At 36.2% G+C, this 15,393-nt stretch overlaps 1 long non-coding RNA gene across 1 annotated transcript; it reads right to left on the reverse strand.

Annotated features, from left to right (window-relative positions):
• Positions 1-11,079: 11,079 nt before the first annotated feature.
• On the reverse strand, positions 11,080-14,625 carry LOC121208407 (uncharacterized). The gene is made up of 2 exons (XR_005903425.1): positions 13,633-14,625; positions 11,080-11,475 (listed from the first exon to the last, which is right to left on the reverse strand). It is a non-coding gene; the product is annotated as an uncharacterized lncRNA (long non-coding RNA).
• Positions 14,626-15,393: the final 768 nt, after the last annotated feature.

The following is a 15,393-nucleotide window of genomic DNA, read 5'->3' on the forward strand; positions in this document are numbered from 1 at the left end:
GGCTGAAACACAAGATTCATCAAGTCCATAAATGCCACTGGTGTATTAGTCAAGCCAAAAGGCATAACTAGGAGCTTGTAATGTCCATATCGAGTCCTAAATGTCGTCTTATTCACGTCATCCTTATTTAATTTCAACTGATGATATCCTGATCGTAAATCGATCTTAGAAAACACAAAAGCCCTCCTGAATTGGTCGAATAAGTCGTCTATTCTCGGAAGTGGGTATTTATTCTTGATCGTTAACTTGTTCAATTGATGGTAGTCAATACACATTCTTATTGTCCTATCTTTCTTCTTTACAAATAGAACATGTGCTCTCCACGGAGACACTGGGATAAATGAACCCACAATCTAACAGTTCCTGAATCTGAGCCTTAAGTTCCATCAACTCTTTCGGTGCCATTCGGTAATGAGTGATAGACACCGGAGTTATACTAGGAATCAAATCAATCCCAAAATCTACCTCTCGACTTGGAGGCAACCCCGGTAGTTCCTCAGGAAACACGTCTGGAAAGTCTCTCACGGTTCTGATGTCCTTAGCTGAAGAGTCTCCAGAATAAAAAATACTGACGTAGGCTAAGAATACCTCACACCCTTTCCTCGCTAACTTTTTCGCTGTCAGATAGTCACATCATTCTCTTATCATGACTTCCTCGTTGTCCTCCTCGGTCCTCAAGACAACCCTTTTTGTCGCACAATCCAGACTCACCTGGTGCTTCACCAGCCAGTCCATTCCCAAAATCAGATCAAACTCTCCAAACGGAAGCTCCATTAGATCAGCCAGAACTACTGTCCTTTAGACCTCCAACGGGACGTCTCTAAATAGTTTACTCACTCGAGTAAATTGTCCAAATGGACTCACAACAGTTGCCTTACTAGAAGTACTTTTAACCGGAATGCCCAAGGTTTTAGACACGGTACTAGCTACATATGAGTGCGTAGAGCCTATGTCTATCAATGCTAAATAAGGTATATCAAATATTAAAAGCATACCCGTAATGATGTTCGGAGCATCTCGGTCCTCACAGCGACGAACAGTATAAACCAAAGCAGGCTGCCTCGCCTGAGAAGATCTAGCACCTCTGCCCGATGCTCTCTATCTTTGGCCCATGCCGTTACCACCCCTAGCCTGACCTCGACCCCTAAGTGGCTGCTGAACTACCCTCGATGGCTACGCAGTACCAATACCCGTAGCTTGCATTTGATTGGTCCTTAGCGGACAATCTCTGACATGATGCTCAGTAGAGCCACACCTTAAATAAGCCCCAGTAGTCCTCTAACATTCATCCGGATGACGTCTACCACAGTGTCCACAAAGTGCCACCCTATAAGATGTAGCAGGAGGCCCAACTCTCACTGGCCCATCAAATGTGGCCTTTTTCTTAGACCTCATCCTAGAATTTGAGGGCTCCGAATCCCTCTTAGTTTTTTCCCTATCTCAGTTTTGGCGCTCAGTGTACTTTACCTCTTCAGCAATCTTCGCCTTCTCTACTCGAGTAGAAAAATCACGCTCCCTCTGTGGAGCTATCAGAACTCGCAAACTGCACCTGAGACCATCCTCAAACTGGACACAATGCTCATACTCATCGCTACCATGCCTCGTGTATAATGGCTTAATCTCAGGAACTCAAACTCATACTCAACTATTGAACGATCTCCCTGGGTGAGATTAAGGAACTCATGCATCCTGGCATCAATGTAGCTAGCCCCCATATACTTACCCTGGAACAAAGTCTTAAAATAATCCCAGGTCAATCGGTTGGACTGAGTGCCCTCCTTAACCGTAAGCCACCACTGGTATGCTTCGTAACGAAGCAGAGAAACAGCCCCCTTAAGCTTTTGCTCAGCAGTAAAGTCGAAGTCATCCATAATTTTTTCCATGGCCTCCATCTAATACTCGGCCACGTTAGGGGCGACTCCAGCGACAGCCCTGAATAACTCAGACCTATTGGATCGGAGTCGTTCCGTAACCGACCCACTGCCCTCAGATCTAGTGTTGGGCCTAGCGACCCTCTCTAAAATTCATAGCATGGCTTGAGATAGTGCATCGTCCCTAGACGTACGATCATGAGACCCTGACCCAGTCTCTGTAACAGGCGACACCAATGTCTCGCTAGTATCCAAGTTGGGCAGATTCCTAGATGGTGAGGACCCTACTTGGGCCCCTCTACGACCTCTGCCACGTCCTCTAGTACCCCGTCCACGAGTACCATGTGCGCTCATTGTAAATTAGAGAATTTATCTGTATTAATAGTTTTATGCATTAGTTAAAATTTTGATGTTTTATTAATAAATATTTTATGTAGTACAGTAGCAGAATATTTAGAGTCGGTTATCACGAGTAGTAGTCTCACTATAGTTTTCAGTTAACCCTACCTAAAATGTTTTCAGTACGGTATACTACCTAAAGTAGTTTTAGAATACTCTAATCATACTTTTAAAAAATGCTAAATAGAGTTTGAGAAACTTACAGGATCGCGCTGAAGACTCGGTGTACCACATATTTATTCCAAAAATATTTCAAAATTATTTACAAATCATTTCTTTAAAACCAATCTTCAAAACCCAAATCCACAGCTGAGTTTTGTAACTTGGCTCTGATACCACTAAATGTAACACTCCAAACTCAGCCTGGACTGGCTGAATCTGGTGGCGTCACATGAGAGTATTTTTGAAAATGCATTGACCTTAAAATAGTTCCAATTATTATCTTTTACTTAGTTTAGGAAAACATGGACTAATTGATTTGCTTTTAAACATTTCTTTTTTGCGGAAGCTTTTGATAAAGTTCGTTTTTGGAAAACCGTTCGTATTTAAGACTAAAATCGCATAAATAGTTTAAAAATCAAAATAAAGTCCAACAGTCCATAAAGTCCCCATATTACATCAAAACAACCCAGAATATAATTAAGAAATAAATACCAAAATTGAGTTTAAAACAGTCTAAGTATGTGTGGCTACCATCGAGTCCTTTATTGCACCAAACCGTCAAGTCTGAGGATTTCCTGTACGGATTATGTAACAGCCCGATTTTGGGCCTAGTCGGAACAGTGGTTTTGAAACCACTATTTCGGGATCAGAGAAATTATTTTTAATATTATTTTATGTGTTATAGCATGATTATATGAGTGCATGAAAATTTTGGTGAATTAATTTTAGTGTTTGTGAGCTTAATTTCGAAAAAGGACTAAATCGCATAAAGGGCAAAAGTAGTGATTTGCTAGCTAAATATGTTAAATTGCTAGAGAAATAATTGAGGGTGTTTAAAGTGAAAATAGACCCCTTTCACAAGATTGGCCGGCCATAGATACAAATAGGAGTTGAAAAGTCAAAGTTAGGTGACTTTTTTTGGTAATAAATAAAACAAAAAGAAAAAGTTGTCATCCTTTCATCTTTTTTTTCTTCTTTCACTGAAATGGTAGCAAAGAGGGGAGCTTGGAGAGCTCAAAATATCAACCACTTATATTCTTTGCAAGTAAGTGATTTAGATGCCTATTTTTGATAATTTTTGTACTTTTGGAACCCTTGTAGCATGATCTAGCTATGTGGGGGACTATTTTGTGAAATGAGTGATAGTATAGGGACTTGCCATGAAAGGATTTGTGTTTTTTGTTGAATTTTTATGAGAGAAAATGAGTCATGGTTGAGTAATAAACAACTTTTGTGAATAGATTTTCATGAAAACCCCTAAAAGGATCATTTTGTAAAGCTTGTAAAATAGGTGATAAATGTATGAAATAATGAGAATTGTGGGCTGATTCTAGTATAAAAAGAATTCGTCTAGGCTTGGGTAGTGAGAAAATGTGATGAAAATCGATTTTTGAGCCTAAGGGTAAAATGGTCATTTTGTCAAAGTCTAGAGGCAAAATGGTCATTTTATCAAAGATGTGAAATTTTGATTGTCTAAATTTATTTAGTGATTAAATGAGTGAATTACATCATGCTAGATCAAGAAATTGAGATTTGGGCTTAAATCGAGAAAGTGCGTGGTTAAGGACAAAAAGAGAAGAATTAGCCAAAATTGCATTTGAGGTAAGTCTGTGTGATTAAATGAGCATGGTATTTATGCCATTGTTATTAACTTGAAAACCTATCTTTCCATAATTGTATTAAATTTTATGTTGATGATATTGAATATAAAAAAAGAGATGTCAAATGTAAAAAACCTTTATGTGTTGATCGAATGCTTGGAGATTTGATGAAATATGATATTCCATTGAAATGAGTAAGTTGCATGTAAATAATACAATTACATAGTTATTATATGTGTTGAATTGATATAGCATGAAATGCTTGATTGTGGAAATGAGAATGCATGATGATAATTGAGATAGTAGAATTCTCTTTGAACCATAGGGAATAAATCGGATATTCATGCCATGATGTATGGGTTATTGAGAGCTAGTGTAAGACATGTCTAGGACATGCATCGGCCACATTATGAGAGCCAGTGTAAGAACATGTCTAGGACATGGCATCGGCATTGAGACGAGAGCTAGTGTAAGACATGTCTGGGACATGCATCGGCTACGAGATGTGTTAGTGTAAGACCATGTCTGGGACATGGCATCGGTACAGATATGTGAGAGCTAGTGTAAGACCATGTCTGGGACATGGCGTCAGCCTCGACTTCGATAGTCAGTGTAAGACCTCTGGGACATGGCATCAGCATTATACCCTATGTTTAAGGCTTAGTGAATATCCGATAGCTTTCCGAATGGTTCAACGGTGAGAGTTACGATTTAAGTTAAATGAAAAAGGTTATGACCATATTGTGAGTGGTACAGGTACTTACATGAAATTGATGAGATGTGAATTTAATTCATGTTATATGATTTGTAAGGAAGGAATATGAGCATATTGAGTAACAAAGGTATGTTTGCCAAGCTCATGAGAAATGATTTCAGTTTATGATGCACATTTAGTGAAGATGTAAATAGGTAATTCATGCCTATGAGAATGATTTTGTGATGACCTTGTGATTATAGGTCTATACTTATGATATATGAATATGTAACCTTACCAATGTGGTAAAAATGAATTAATATGGTCTGATAAACTTAGTATCGTTAAATTACACTGCAGCCATAGTTCGACTTTGAAAATCCATAAAAAATTTTGGAAATTGAGTTAGAGGATGAATAAAATATTAAATTAAACCCTGATGAGTCTAGTTTCACATAGAAGAAATGGTGTAAGCAAAAGTATTTCATATTATGAGATATTTAAATTGTTGTGAGACAAAGTTAGAATGACTTCAAAATCCCCTATTCTGATTTGAGAAAATCATTGAAAATTGTAAAAAAATATTTATGAGTTATAATTTATATGCTTAGAATTATTAATGATCTATTTTTAAGAGAAATAGACGGAAACATCATCCGAGTCCCATATTATGAGATAATTAATTTTTAGTGAAGAGGGGTCAGAACTGTCATACAGAAAAAATGGTAACATTTAGGAATAAACTCTACTAATTGGCTAAACCAAAAAATTCTAAAAATTTTATGGTAAGAAGATATGTGAGTCTTATTTCAGGGAAAATTATCAGAACTTAATTTGGAGTTCTGTAGCTCCAGATATAAATGATTTAGTGACTATGACTCGAGAAAACAGCTTGACTGGAACATGAGTGAAAATGCAAATAGGGTTGTAGTACCTTGAGAAGCAAGTTGATAAATTGCTTATTATTTTCATACAGTCTTACTAAGCTATAAAACGCTTATTATTTTCATACGGTCTTACTAAGCTATAAAGCTTAATCCCTTCCTTTAGTGTTTTCAGGTTAGCTAGGGGTTGGAGATCGTCAGAGACAACATCACACTATCAAGTCTCTACCTTTGGAATATTGAAGCATTTATTACAAATTTCAAGTGAGTGGCATGTATAGGGATCTAGTTGATTGACATATATTATTTTGCTTTGGCCAAATGTGTTAGCTTATATTGAGTTATATGTATATGGCCATGAGATGTGGCTCATATTGATTATGGCTTGTAAGCCTAGCTATTCATGTCATGTCTAATGTTTATAATGTGATTATGTTTGTTTGCCATGCATGGTTAGTAATATGACATGTGTGTTGGATGTATTCTCTATGACCAATTGATGTGGTCATAGCCATGTAGTAATTGCACGTTATAAACACTATGTGATAATGATTGAACATGAGTGCTCGATGGATAAGTCGGTAACCATAGCATAATGGTAAAAGTGGTCATCAAAATGACAGGTATTATGAATGTGAAATAAGGAATCTAGACTCGGTATTGCATGAGTAGATATATTACTTGTAAGAAATTATGGGTAACATGAAGGCTTGAAAAATAGCCTAAGTGTTGGCCACACGAGTTGAGACACGACCATGTGTCTCAACCGTGTGAGGGATGCGGCCGGGAGACATGGGCTTGTGGCCCTGCTGTGTGGTTCGACTTGCATGCTGACATTATAAACAGAGAGTTACACGGCCTGAGGACACTAGCGTGCCAAAGGCATACGGGTGTGTGACCCTATTTCATGGGAAAATTTCCTAAGTTTTCCTGAAACTTTTCAAAGTTCTCAATTTAGTCTCGAATCAATCTCGATGTATGTTTTGGGCTTCGTAGACCCAAATAAGGGATGACATACATTTGTTTGAAATGTTTTGAATTAAAAGAAATTTTAAGGCCCAATTTTTGCATGTTTGTGAATGTTTAAGTCTGGTAATACCTCGTACCCTGTTCCGGCGTCGGACATGGGTAAGGGGTGTTATAGATTAAATAGAAAGGGTGAGTTTTCACAAACTCAGTGTGTAATCCCCACAAATCACACATACATAATACATATTTGGTGTCATAAATAAACAATTTGGGGCCGGAGCCCTTTACAAAAACAGTTAGGGCCTTAGCCCATCAGCTACAGAATCAGATACAACTTAGGGTTTTAGCCCATGTCAGATACAGTATGCAGACAGAATATCAAAATCCTACCCACTAGCCTCTACACACCATCTCTGTCTAACCCAACACACCATGTAGGGATAAAATCGACCCATCTATCCCTACACATCATGCTGTACCGAAATGCGGCACATAATCAGATAATTGTAGCTGAGCTGCCAGATATCAAGTTTAAGAGCCTTTCAGAATATTTCCTCTAAATAACATCATCTCAACCCCAATACAATGCAACATACAAGTATGACATGCTAATACACAATTTATTAGATCGTACATTCAAATCGATATACATGCTGAGGGTAACATGTTAAAACACATATCACATAGTCAGATCACGTAATCAGGGGTCAAAGTAACTCGTACCGACCCTACAGTATGTCCTAATCGACTTGGGTGACTCGAGCAACCCTTGCAGAATATTTCATAAAAATGGGCTCACACGCCTATGTGGCTTACCCGTGTAGGCCCACACGTTTGTGTGGTCTGCACGATCCAAATTAGTTTTGGCTGTGTGGATCACACGGCCTATCCCAAAAATCCTACACGCACGTGTGAGCCCACACGGCCAAATTGGTCAAGCCCGTGTCTCACACATGGCCCCGTCGGTAATCACACAGCCGTGTCATACACCCGTGTTATACGTGTACGGCCTGGCTTATCATTCACACACTCGTGTTTAGTTACAAGGCCTGCCATACGGGCTACCACACGCCTGTGTGGCGCCGACAGTAGGATTTTTCGGCTTTTTGTCGAGACTCATTTTTAGTGTTTTGGGTACACACCTGTATCGTTTTAAATGCCTAACCACTTCTGAGCACTCCAGTATCGATAATTAGTGAATCCAATCATTGATTTAGTGGATTAATATATGAATTCGTCAATTAGGAACTAACGGAGACCCAACTTACCGCCGACGAAAATCTTTCGTTAGAGTTGCTAACACAAGAGATACGGAAGTCACTGATGAATGCTTCTCCTACGCCATTATTAACAAGAGAACCAAATTACTAATCAATTGTTATAAATTTAACGACAGAAAAGAAAAGAGAAGACTTATTGAACTCGAGTGACTGCTAACTAAGATGTAGATTCACAAGAAAATGGTGGATTAAAGGAGAAATAATAAGGATTTTGGCAGCAATGGGGGAAAAGAAAAGAAAAAATTGAGAATGCAGAAAAGAGGAAGAAACGGCGTTAGAGAGTTTGGGGAAAGAGAGAAAAATCAAATTTTTCCAAAAAGAAAATATTCAGACAACTGCCCAATCCCCCAAATCACTCCACTAATCTCACTACCCAAAATTTCTGTTTGACCAAAACTCTCTCAGTCAAACGAGCAAAAATAACATCATTGTTCACGTAGGGATTTGAACACAAGCCCTCCAACACTCGAACACTCCACGTAACCACTAGATCAGCAGACCCATTCTAATATGCTTTTACAAACAATAAAATATAAGCCTACTGAACCCAATTTATTCATAAAAATGCCAAAATTTACCCAAGTTATGGCTTGAACCTAGGACCTCTCAGGTACACCCAGAACATTTAACCACTGAAGTAGATACACACTTGTGTTACAAGTTTACAAAAGCCGAAATTAGGGAAATTTGGGGCGTTACAAAGTTTCTCTTCAATTTTGGAACATGTCGTACATTACTAAGTGTTCTGACAGCTCCACCAAACATCTTAACTTGAAGTGTTCCAACATCTGCGATTTTACATGAAGCATTATTTCTTATCAAAACAACACATTCAGATACTGTTTCGTAAGTTGTAAACCAATTCCAATTGGGATTCATATGGAAAATGCATCCTGAATCAATAATCCACTCCTCAATCACTTTATAATTGTTGACAGAAGCAACTAGAAGTTCATCATTGCTGTAGTCTTCTACAATATTAGCTTCACTAGAATTTTCTGGTTGTTTTCCCTTTTGATTCATAGCCTTCCTTTTGATCTTATTCTGTAGCTTGTAGCACTCAGATTTAATGTGCCTTTTCTTCTTGTAGAATTTATAAGTTTTACCTCTGTTTGAAGACTTCGATCTAAACTTAGATTTACCGCGAAGATTCTGTTCATGTGTCCTTCCACGATCATTATCAGCATTCTAATCTTGTCTCTTATGAATAATGAGACCCTCTCTCTAAGAGTCAGTTTTAACCACAAGATGTTTCATCTTATCATACGAGGTTAAAGAATCATAAATGTCATCAACTGTGAGAGACTCACGGCTATATAAAATTGTGTCTCTAAAGGTTGAATAAGACAGGGGCAACGAATAAAGTAGAACCAACCCTAAACCTTTCTTATCATACTGAACCTCCATGGCCTCCAAGTTTGAGAGAATTTCTTTAAAAACTGTTAAGTGTTCATGCACATATGCACCTTCCTCCAAACAATGAGCATAAAGACACTGCTTCATATATAGCTTGCTGGTTAGAGTTTTCGACATACATATTTGTTCCAGCCTCTTCCATAATGTAGCGGTGGTCTTCTCCTTCATCACATCTTGCAAAATTCCGTCAAACAAATGCAGATGTAATTGTGTTAACGCCTTTCGGTCCTAAAGCTTTTTCTCTTTATCCATTAATGTCGAAGGCATCTTATTTATCCCTAGCAGGGCATCCTCCAGATCCATCTGCGCAAAAACTGCTTGCATCTTAATTTTCCACAACGCAATCTAGTGTTGCAATCCAATAGTAGAATTTCATATTTCAAAGACGCCATTACCAAGATCGAGATAAACCACCCGGAAGCTCGGATACCAATTTGTAAAAAAAAATGTCGGTAATGACAATATATATTGCAAAGAAAAGAGAAATAAAAATAAAGAACACATAGTTTTTACGTGGAAACCCTTTCGGGAAAAAACCATGGGGAGAGGAGAAGAAAATTCACTATGTCGAATTTGAATAATTACAAGAGGAATAGACTATGTCTACTTATATTCTTGTAAAACCTAATTCTAATAGGAGTGTAGTAAGATTGAAATACCTTATTCTAATCAATATCAAATAGATGAAGTTTAATAAAGTTTAAAAAAACCTTATTCTAAAATAAAATAAAGAAGTGTAGTAATATATGGATTTTACTTTTATTTTATTTTACCACTGTATTTTATTTAAATAAGGATTCAAGTCACTTAATTCTAACAACCCCTAAATTATGATAGTCATTGTAAAAAAAAAAATTATTTGTAAAAAGTATTCAGAAAAAGTTTTTGGAAATTGAATTTGCTGATTGCAAATAGCTCTATTAATTTTTGTAGAAATTTCTATTGGTAAAATTTTCTTGACTTTATTATATAAACAGATTCTAATACTTTATTCATAATAGGACTATTTGTTCCTTTATGAACAAAATATTGAAATATATTAAGAAGATTGTTTATCTCCTTAATATCCAATTTTCATTTGTTGATGTGAAAAGTCTTGGTGATTAAATTATTATTTCAAATAATAAATAAATTATTTCAAATAACAAACATCTATTATATTAAAAATTTTATTAAAAAATTAATAATAAAAATTAAATAGTGTTAATAATAATTTGTTCAAAATTATTATTATTATGTTAAATTTTACAAACTAAATTTATTATATGAAAATAAAGTTAAATATCTTTATTAACTGAACCAATTGGTATTTAAATTTAAAATGAACAAGATTTAACCTATGTTCTAATTTACTGTTTAGGTAAATAATATCTTTATATTTTATTCAATAGAGTTTAGGAATTTTAATATTGTTACCAATATTATAACTTTATATATTTTCAGTATCCATTGGTTCTGGAATTTCTTTATTTTCTTTCTCATCTGTTGAAGTATTTTCTTCATCAAATTTATAACTACTAACCGTTTAATCTTCTAAATTATCAGAATTACTAGAACTACTACTTTCTAAGATAATTATTAGTATGCAGAATATTTATAATTAATAGAAGAACTTTATGAAAAACATAAGATCTATTTACTTTATTTAATTATCATGATATGTTAAATTATGATACTACAAAAAGTAGTAGTTCTAGGAATTCTGATAATTTAGAAGATTTAAAGGTTACAGTTATAAATCTGATGAAGAAAATGCTTCAACAGATGAGGAAAAAAATAAAGAAATTCCAGAACCAATGGATATTGAAGAAACATATCCTTATGGAAAGAGAAAATTAGAGTCAGATATTCAAAACGATGATTATCTAAGAGCTTTATGTAACACCCTAATCCCGGACTAGGAGTTTAGACTGAATTCGAAATGCTACATTGATCACCGAAGTGATCGTAGGTAAATTTTACAAAACAAGTTACCATGTCGAATCAAAACATTTACTTCTATAAAAACTCGAATCAGTAAAACTTCAGGAATAAAAATGAGTAAAACTTAAATCGAAATTTGTACCACAGGTTTATAAACCAAACCGCCAAAGTCGAATATAAAAAAAAAACTAGTAAACATAAATTAATACTTCAATCTGCCGAAGCTGTCTGACACTTCTGCGTATTGAATCCAGCATCTAGAATCCATAACTGTACCTGAAAGGGGAAATAGAAGAGGGGGTGAGCTACTCGAGCTTAGTGTGAGACCAAATTAAATAAACCACAGAAACTGGAACAGGGACAAAAACTGAAAGCCTGGACGCGGTTCAACTTCAGATGTGAAGCAGAGCTAACTTACAGAACTAATCAGCACCGGTCGCTATATGCAAAGCAAACTTACCGACAGATGACCGCTGAGCATACTCACCCAAAATCAATTACCATAGGTACCTTTCGATCACATGGAACAAGCAAACACACACAATCACACGTGCCATTTAGATACAGTGGCAACAATTCACAAGTAAGTCGCACAGTCACAATAACAGTACAGTCAAGCAATCTCAGACAAAGTCTACAGAATTCGCATAGGCACTAGTGCCTTTCAGTTGATCAGTAACACATTTAGTCATAATATCATATTCAGTCATGGTATCAGTAGTTCTCAACCATTCGCAAGTTCCAATTCAGTCAAACCGATCAGTCAGATGTATATGAATGCAAATGAGTTATAAAATTCCCACCCATCCAGCCAGCACACCTCTTTGTCCTCCCTCACTCCTCATCAGAGCTTTAAGCTCGTCCTGTCAAACACTCCACTTGATCTCATAAGGCCTATCCAACCTTACACTCCATATTATGTCATCCGGGGTTGCCCGACAATGATGGACATCAGCATTGTCCTCGACCCTCAGGGAATTGGGACTACCCACGACCTTCTGGGTATTGGGGCTAACAGTATGCAGATAAACTGCCAGTCACATATATTGCGTATCAAAGCTAGTGTATAAGCTGTACGGTACAATGCGGTAAACAGCAGTACAGACATGCAGTATGAACTGCCAGATCAGATAGTAGTACGTAGCGTAGATAATGTACATGTGGTACGGTGCAATGTGGTAATCTGCTATACCGATAGGTTGCAGTAAAACTGTTAGTTCAATCAATGATAAGCAGCGAAGCTGACGTATGTACTGTACGGTGCAGTGCGGTAGTCCGCAGTACAATCAAATTGTCCACGATCTCAGGGTATTGGGACCGACCATGACCCTCTGGGTAATAGGGCTATCAGTCACCAACCGATCAACTGCCAGTTTCATAAATCTCCCTTCTCTTCAAAATCCCACCCAAAATAGTTTATGTATATGTATGTATGTATGCAAATGTATGTATGCAGATGTACCAATTCAGAAAGCAATTCCGGACAATCATTCACAACCAATTAATTTGTTACAGAAGTATATACACCCATACACTCAGATTCAGTGCCTAACATATCACACATCCAATCACAACTAAAACATAAACCGAAGTCAGAACAGAGTCGTATCTACCTCAGTAAGCTTAGCTTAGTCGAGGGTTAGAACACACAAAGTTGTGATTACACTTATATTTGACCTAAAATCATTATCTGGCAAGATAGGGCCACACGTTTGTGTGCTCTGGCCGTGTGGAGCATTCTAGGCCGTGTAGGGGTCCAAACGCTCGTGTGAAAGTTAGCATACAGCCTTATGACAGAGGCACATGCCCATGTGAAGCAGGGACACGGCTATATGAATAGGCTGTGTTGCTTACTGTCTAATTTCGCCAAAATAAGATGCAGGGCAGACACAACCGTGTGAGGGTCTCACCCACCCGTGTGCCTACCAGACATGATCGTGAGTTTCGAAACACACACCCATGTGGAATCCTTAATTCCCAAATCAGTCACACGACTTTGTGGCTAAGCCGTGTGACCCCAAATGTCTAGAACTCTAATCCCTAAACTTACATGCCCGTGTAGACCAAGGGACACGACTGTGTGAGAAACGATAAAATCCCCAAATTGACCACATGGTCATGTGACCAGGCCGTGTGGCACCAAAATTGGCATAGAACCTTAATTCCCAAATCCACACGGTCGTGTGCCTCGGCACACGCCCGTGTGGCCATCGGAAAGGTCACGAAACTACCCCAAAACAGCCTCGAAAACTCTACTTTAGCCACCAAACTATCTCAACTTAAGTAATATCGAAAACATATCAACAATTGGAGTATTTCTCTCACTTTCAGCATTCAGAAAACCAAATCTAAATCGTTAAAAACACTCATACACGATTGGTCAAATCAGAATTCGAGAAAACTAAAATAATGCAGAGAAAGTTTGAATCCTACACCCGTTTTTGACGATGAAAGAAACGACAGAGGAGTGAAACTCCAGAATCCGCAATTAACCTGTTTGCACAGAAAGAAAATAGCAAAAAGAAAAAAAATGAAAAGGGGAAGAGGAACAGAAAAGAACATGAAAAGGAAGAAGAATAAAAATAAAAAATAAAAGTAAAAATAAATAATAATAATAATAATAATAAACAAATAAACTAAATAACTATTTTAACTTAAAACAAAAATAAATAAATTTTTTTCCAAAACGCCCACACAGAGACTCAAACCAAGGACCCTGAGTCAAGCTAGCATACACTTAACCACCAGACCAGCAAGCCTATTCTGCCACTAAATTGCGCCGCTAAATACATAAGTGCCACCTCCTCACTGACCCTATGCTCAAAACCCAAAACTTCTAGACCCAAAATTCAGGGCGTTACACTTTAAATAAAGATTTTGAAAAAGTTGAAGATACAATTAGAATTTTTGGTAATCAAACCGAAAATATAGCTACTAATGAAATTAAAACTGAATATCCAGGAAAGTCATCTAGTCAACCCAGTCAACCTATACCACATAGGATTGATTATTTAAATAAGAGAAATGTAGCCCAAGGAGGAATATATTTAGACTTAACTAATATTCCAATATAAGACTATGAAAAAAACCATAGATGATTGGGCACAGTCTATGACTATTGTTGTAAACAACAACAATCCTTGGTCAAAACAAAAATTTTTAAATTATTTTGTAGGAACTTTTTAAGACGATGTTTTACAATTTTTAAGACGATGGGAAGAATTTGATATAGGAAAAATCTAAAAAGGACAATTAATTAACCAGATAGGAACCCCTAAATATCTTTTAAAATGATTAACTAATATTCTAAAAACAGAATTTGTACAATAGAAAATAAATTATCAGTTGTACAATACGTTTATTTTAATAAAGATAATAGATACTTAATTTAACTAATTAATTTTTAGAATAACTAGTACTTAAGTTATTAACAAATAAATAGGCATCGCTATTTATAGCAAAATTCCTAAACTCTATTTAATTTTTCTTCAATCCCGCACAATATTTCTAATAAGGATGAATTGATTATAGCTTCCACGTAGCCTGGCATTTTTCACATCAACATCACATCAACTCTTTGTTTGCTTATAGATGCCTTGTTGTTTAAGTTACCACCAATCTTGAATTTCTTGGTGCGCTTCCACGTGGCCAGCTTATTTTGCCTTTATCCTTCTTGGATGTTGTCTAGATTCATTAACAACAGAAGTTATTAGTCGAAGAAATAGTTTAATCAAATTTATGAAATTTTGAAATTTATATAAACAAGATTGTATTTTAATATTATTAATATTGTGGTAAGCACCAATTTGCAGTATTAATAATTATAAATAATTTTGATTGTTTCTTTAATTTCTAGTTCTGCCGTATTAGTATATTCATTAATAGAAGTCCAACTTATTGCTAGACCTTCTGCTAAATCATTAATTTTAAAATTTTTTGTCTAAATTCTTAAACATAAACACTCTTCTATTAGAGGATCTGTAATAGATATAAAGTAGTTTGGTTTAAATTGAAATCCTATTACACCGTTATGTAAATTAGATTGAATTCCTCCCAAAGTGCTTTTATTGGATTTTCAAATCTTTTATCTAATAATACTGTTATTATAGGTATATCATGTCCTTTTCTAAATAAAACTCTAATAGTTACCATAATTATACTTAAATGTATATATCTAACTTGAGGGTATTTCTT

The sequence above is a fragment of the Gossypium hirsutum genome, chromosome A10, assembly GCF_007990345.1.
Source record: "Gossypium hirsutum isolate 1008001.06 chromosome A10, Gossypium_hirsutum_v2.1, whole genome shotgun sequence".
NCBI classification, from domain to species: domain Eukaryota; kingdom Viridiplantae; phylum Streptophyta; class Magnoliopsida; order Malvales; family Malvaceae; genus Gossypium; species Gossypium hirsutum.